At 35.1% G+C, this 7,029-nt stretch overlaps 1 long non-coding RNA gene across 1 annotated transcript; it reads right to left on the bottom strand.

Moving 5' to 3' along the window:
- Window positions 1–1,442: 1,442 nt before the first annotated feature.
- On the bottom strand, window positions 1,443–2,543 carry LOC149620846 (uncharacterized). The gene is made up of 3 exons (XR_016375474.1): window positions 1,763–2,543; window positions 1,658–1,706; window positions 1,443–1,556 (listed from the first exon to the last, which is right to left on the bottom strand). It is a non-coding gene; the product is annotated as an uncharacterized LOC149620846 (long non-coding RNA).
- Between the last annotated feature and the right edge of the window lie 4,486 nt (window positions 2,544–7,029).

The following is a 7,029-nucleotide window of genomic DNA, read 5'->3' on the forward strand; positions in this document are numbered from 1 at the left end:
ATAATGAATTCAAAATTAACTTAATTCTTAAAGAATTACAATCTATATAATTGAAAGCCTAGGACTAGTAAAAATGTACCGAATTAATTTTCTTATTTCCCGAGTTACTATTCTGTTCTTGAAAATTTTATAATTTCCTTATGTGTTCTAACACAAATACTGGCATTCAATTTGATTAATCGATTAATATATCTTGAATAATCGTCGGTAGTATTAGAATCGACTAATATTTCAAGTTTTTCAAAGTTAGTCAAACCTTTTACTCAAAGGAGACACAGAGGGTAGGAGCATTAAGTGAATTCTGTCTCGTTCAATCAAATTACTATTAGCAGGGATAGATTTATTTTTTAAGACGGAATATCATTCATCAGGGTTATTCGAGTGCGTGTCCAAGTCCACGACCCCCTTACCCGTGACGGAGGGGTATGAAAGAAGAGGCGGGTCTTATTTTCATTAGGGCGTTGTTTGTATATCCGGGTCAAATAAACGTCGTCTGCCCCTTCGTCTGCCAAGTTGGTATGGGCTCGGATTGTAATTTCTAGCATCTCCAATAACCGTTGTGATAAATGCCAGAGTTTATCAATTTCATCAAACCAAAACATATTTGAAATACGATTTTTTTCTCTTTGATGAAGTTGTAGTGATGCTGTAAAAGTCTTCATAGATATTACAACACGAACAGGTTTTAACCAAACACTAAGCTCACAAAACTCCTGGCCATTCACCAAGCCTAGGTTAACTTCATCAAATTCGCTTACAAAATCATGAGGATAGTAGACACGATTGTCTTTAGAAAGAATTAGCGAACAATTTTCACCCTTACAGATGTACTCCAAATCCAAAACACCGGCACCAAATTCACTAACTACCTTCTTAATTGTTATTAAAGACAATTCCCGAATAATTTCCGAACCCTCGCTTTTAGACGGATCCATTTTGAACCCCTGTGAAGACGTTTATCTGTACAACGCAAGAGGGGTCGTAGTCATAACGACAGAGGTAAACAGGAATAGACCAAACCAACAAATCTTTTGAATTTTTACAACGGCTCAAGATCTCGAGCTCGGGTTTTGAGGTGAGAAAGGGATAACCTGATTGGCTTGATTTTTTCATGCGCAGAACCCGTTTTACCCCAAGAGTCAGACTCTAATAAAATAACAGATTTATTTTCATCGCCCAACGACAGATGGTACTACAGTAAACTTTGCTAGTCACGTGATCCTATCCCTTAGATGGAGACTAGACCAAGCCAACTTGTTTATTTGTTGGTTGGGTCTATTACGTATTTTTAGCCCTCCTTGTCAGCAACGTCACCAATACGTAGTTTTAGTGAGCCAATAAGAAAATTTAATTTTTTGGTTACGTGTTGAAGGAAGGGGCTCTATACTCGGCTATGAGTCGGACTGAAGTAAAGGCCAAACGTTGTCCATTCCTTCTTAAAAAATAAATCTATCACTGCTATTAGAAGCAATTTCCAAGTGTGAAATTTACTTCATGTTGAGGAATCGTTTTAAATATTCGGCCATGAACTCCAGCTGATCACCAAGGGTCCAGTCCTGATAAGAAACGAAAGTCAAATTGTCATCAGGAAAGCAATCTTAATTAAGAATGATTGAACACTCGCTTCAAAAAAGCCACCGAATTATGATAAACTCACCTGATTAAACTCAGAAAACGAAAAATTAATGGTTGTCTCTTGGGTGTACCTTTAATAATGAATTTGTCAATGAAAACACCTATGATTTGAAAATTCAAGTTATACCTGTATTTGAAATGTCGATCATTTCCGACAAATTGAATTTCGTTCAATGCCATTTTGGGGTCCACTTAAATCATAGAATGTTAAGAATGGACAATCGAAAAACTTCAAAGGCTGCAGAGGTTATGAGAGTTATTTCATGATTCTTCAGTAACAGACAAATTAATAGTGTTTGCTTTGAAGCAAAAAGAAATCTGTGACGTTAAACAAGACTTTCTAAACTGAAACAGAATCGAAGCTCAGGTGTAACCGAGGGTTAATCTCGCCGCTCGCGTTTTTCTCGAACTACAGCTTTCATTAAGTCTCTATCATGACGAAGTATCGGTAGAGTCATACTTATGGAACATATCTTGTAAACTCATGATAACATTAGAAGAGTTGGACAAGGGAAAGTTTAAGATGAGAATATTTGCCCTTTCAAAGATTGAATTACACTTTACTAAACCTCTTATTACAGAATAATTAAAACCATTACGGATGTTATATTTTTTGCAAAATTCTAGACTTGCTAAGGTTTGTGTCAAGATGATTTCATATAAGAAACCGAAACTTCGTGTGTTTCAAGTGTAAAATAAAGTTTAAGATTCTAAAATGCTAATTAGATACCTGTATATAAAATATCGGTTATTGCCAAGAAATTCCATTTCGTTCAGCGCCATTTTAGGGTCTCCTTATCAAAGACTGCTAATTTTTGCTGATAGATTTACCTTTTTGTCTCGAGTAACAGAGGAAACCGAGGATAGTTAAGCACGCTTGCTTTAAAACTAGAAAAATGGTTGGCATTTTGCGCTCAAAACATCATTAAGCGCTGGAACATCAATAAACAATTTGGGAAACCAAAATTAATCTCTCCGAGTCGACACAAGGGCTATCTACCCAATTGAGAGGTTTACTTAAATAATTAAATACATATAATTTATATTAATAATTTTAATTATCGGTAATTTGCCTTAATATTAGCAGAAGGGGATAATAGAGAGTATTATATACTTCTGATATTAGTTAATTCGTTTGACGAAACGTTATTCCAAAAATAATTATAAACATAGCTATTTTTAACGTTTGACTTCTAGCAAACACCTTTTTCACAATTTTTGTAAATTTACAATACATAAGGCCATTAAGGGGGGGCGTCTCTCGTAATCATAGTCGATCCCAGAGTATATCTTAACCCTAACGACGATAATGGAGAAGTCAGTATTGCTGTCTGCGAACGCGGTGACAGACAAACAGACACACAGAGACATGCCTTGAATCTTTTTACCTCTCCGAGTGAGGTATGTCAGGGAGAGGTTCTAATTTCGACGTCTCTGTCAGGCTGTTGTTATCGACTTACACCCCATGGGACCGCGTTCGCAGTCTCCGAATCGAAGCAAATGTGTTCGCTATTTCCGGACCGCATTCACAGTTCCCGGAAAATTCAAAACTTAAATCTATCCACAAATCAACTGGCCACTACTACTTCATCTGACTAGTCAATTGTCTATTCCACATGAATACCAATCTGTACTTATTGGCTTCAAACACCACCATCATTTGGTCTTTGTCCATTCCACATGGACACCAGTCGGTTCACACTGGCTTCTAACAACACCACCATCTTCTGGTCTTTGTTTTTGTCCATCCGACATGTACACCAGTTAACAATTTTTGTTAAGCCTTGGTACCTTGCACGCTTTATTGCGCTAGCGTCATTTTTAAAACACCAATGGCCGGAGAAAAGCATTCAGAAAGCCATGACGACAGAGCTCACGGGTAAACGTTTTCCAAAATCCACTGTCTTTTTTGGTGAGCTCTGCTGAACGCAGCCTAGATCAGTGAAAGATCTGATCGTAATCGGATTGTAGATTCGTGTTTTCATGCTTTTTATGGTGCGCAATTACTTTCAGTGCGTGAAGCCACAAATAAGCTTTGGTGTTATGTAACGTTAAAAGTCATGTTGACAAACTAAGGAAATCGTTGAGGTGAAACGAGAGGATAATGTTTACACTGCAACCGTGTTGTGAATATGGTTTTGAACATAGAGGGTATACAGTTGAGGAGTAGAAAATTGGGTCTTTACAAACACGTAAAGGTAATATCCCTCCAAAGTTTCATCTCTTCATTTCCCGTTTTTTCCCCATCGGATGATTTTAATGTGTACAAGTATATCCTTATTGGATGTAAAATGTCGTCTGATTTACAGTTTATTCGCTATGCTTTGTATACTGCTTTAATATTTCATAAATTTTAACTTCAGTATTTGTTCATAAAAAAAAGAAACATTTCCATATCTGGGTAAATAAGTTTGTAAGTAGTCCTCCTCTTGACTCGGAGAGGTAAAATTTTGGTTTTCCCAACTTGTTGCTTTTATTGGAATTCGATGATTACTTTTTTGTGACGAATATTTAAGAGGTAAATATTATTTAAATATAAACATAGAAGATTAGAAATGTTGGTAGTAATGTATGGTTACACGTCACCCCTTTCAACAATACAATACAATGGTTTAATACTGGGAATGGGGTTTCCAGGAGAAATATTTATCTTTCTATGTCTTGATTAGCAAAACACACAATTCGATAATGAAGTTAAAACAAAACAGTTGGTAGGTTTTCATTAAATTTACTTCATCATATTTTTGGCGAAAAAATGTAAGTCAGGTTTTATTGAATACTTTCAAGCCATTATAACAATTTTTATTTCCGCTACAATATCTGTAACTTACTTCACTCGTTTGAAAAGCATTTAATTGTAATTTAGCCCGGAATACATCTAAAGGCTCTTTCAGACGATCCAACTTTTTGACTCAGCTCGATGGGTCAAAAAGTTGTATCAACTTGCCCAACTTTTGCGGGGAAAAGTGAATTAAATCCTTCCTATTCACACAACTAAACTTTTACCGCCAAATGGAACTTTTGAAGCGCCACCTACCTTGGCACCTACGAAATAACCCGCGAAAAAGGCTTTTTTTGGTATTTCATTTTGATTGGCTGGAGAAATGAACTTAAAAAGTTGAGTCTTCAAAAATTGGATCACTGATCCAATTTTTCCTAGTCAACTTTTTTGGTGACTCAACTCATCCAGCGTCTATTCACACGATCCAACTAGTTGATTCAACTCAAAAAGTTGGATCGTCTGAAAGAGCTTTTAAATTTAATCAATGATAACATTTAAGAATTTGAAAATTAAATTTTTTTTTTCCATTTTCAACTTATAAGAAAAATCAATAATCATTTGGATACTCTACGATTGGATAGCATTCACATTCTTCTGAAATGAGCCAATGCATTTCGGAAACAGCGAAATGGAGAATTTCTAATGATCTCACTAATCCGAATGCAGAATATTTGATTTGTGTACTAATATAATATGTATGAAACGAAATCTAGTGCTGTTTACCGGTATATGATAACTAGTATAATGTTCTTCTTTTCAACATGATCAATGTTTATGGTGAGAATAAGTAACATTTTCGACACATATGAAACTAAAACAGCCTGATATGTGTCAAAACCTGTTATAGAATCGACCATTGATAAAGCAGAGCCAGTTGGTTAAACACCAAGGAGTCGCGTGGAATTGGTGTCTTGTCTGGAAATTCCATTTCATGTTCTAACCAAATTAATATTTTGCGATTAGGGAGTTATTTGAAGATTATTTCGGTAATGACAACGGCAAAGTGATCTCTGATATATTCTAGGATCTTTGTTTTAAAAACAGACATTGAATTAATTTTTTTTATATCGCGAGGGATAGAGTTCCATAATTTTATTCCCCTGGATTTGAGGTTCCGAGAACTATTAGTAGTACGGGTCTGGCAGACATCAATCAAATTTTTCCCACGCTTGCCGTTCGAACTTTTATGACTTACTCATGTCTCATGGGAAGAAATGTGTGCTTGCACGGGTAGAGCAAAATATGGAGCTTTTAGACCGTTTTCCAAGTGAAAGAAATAAAAATTCGGTGGTAAATTACCATCGTGGCAATTTACCAGCGTAAATTACCACGGTAATTACCATTTTCGTAATTTACCCGAGAAAATCGTAAATTACAGTTACCGTGTAAATTACCATGGTAATTTGCCGATTTAGAACCCTACACTTCAAACCTAATTAATATTAACCGTTTAACGGAGTTAGTAGAAGATAATTTCGGTAATGAAAACGGCTATTGCTCGTGACAACAACATGAGAAGAAAGTAGAAAGGAACGCTGACGCTACTCAGGTCCAAGGCTACTGTGTTTTGTGATGGTCTCTTCCAAATGAACTTTTCAATCGAGTAGTAAAACTCTCCTTTCAGATGTTTGAAAACTTGATAAGATTTAATCAGGGGAAAGGGGTTTCAATGCATGGGAATATTTATTTATCTAAGAACACGCAATTCAACAATGAGGCAGAAACATAACGCTTGGTAGCTTTTTTATCAAATTTACTTCATCATATTAAGTCAAAATAAAATAGGTCAGGTTTTATGGAATTTTTCAAGCCATTATTACAACTTAATCTTTTAACTTTTAGAAGAAAATAAAATATCTGCAGTGTGAAAATTAAATTTTTGCAACTTAGCTTGGAATGCATCTATCTTAATTGACTCTTTAACTCTTTTTTGAATAACGATAACATTTTAGATTCCAAAAATAATATATAATGTTCTTATGGCCAATTTACAAGAAATTCAATTATTAATTATTTCGGTAACCTCCAATTGAACTGAGATACCATTGGACAGAATTCCCATTCAACTGATATGCGGCAATGCGTTTCAGAAAAAGCGAAACGTCGGATATCTAGTCACTAGGATTTTCTAATAATCCCACAAATTCGAATGCAGATTTACGTACTAATCCCGTTGAAATTAAACAAATAGTATAATTTTCTTTCTTTTGAGCATGATCAATGTTTAGGGTGGGATCAGGAACGGAAGTAAACCAAATATTAAAAACTAACCTCAGGAGTATTTTCATACTTAGTTAAAGCTTACCCTTCACGCTCAATAATTTGCGCAAAGAACGTGGGGTCCATTATTTAAGTTACAAAGCATAAAAATACGTTATACAGATTGCCATTCGTGCAATGTTTAAATATAATGCCATAAAATGTTTTTTGGAAATGGAATGGGTATATTTTGCACAATATTTTGCGTAAAAAACTGCAGACATATTTTGAGCGAGGATTATTTCTCAAAATGTTATTCAATAAATTGAACAAATTTTGCATTAAAATTACATTAAAGTCGGTGTGTTTGATGCTTTATATGTAATGTCTAGACAATAAAATTGTACCCTGTC

The sequence above is a fragment of the Phalangium opilio genome, unplaced genomic scaffold (assembly GCF_054372755.1).
Source record: "Phalangium opilio isolate 3A_F unplaced genomic scaffold, DU_Popi_V2 ptg000209l_1, whole genome shotgun sequence".
In the NCBI taxonomy this organism is placed as follows: Eukaryota; Metazoa; Arthropoda; class Arachnida; order Opiliones; family Phalangiidae; genus Phalangium; species Phalangium opilio.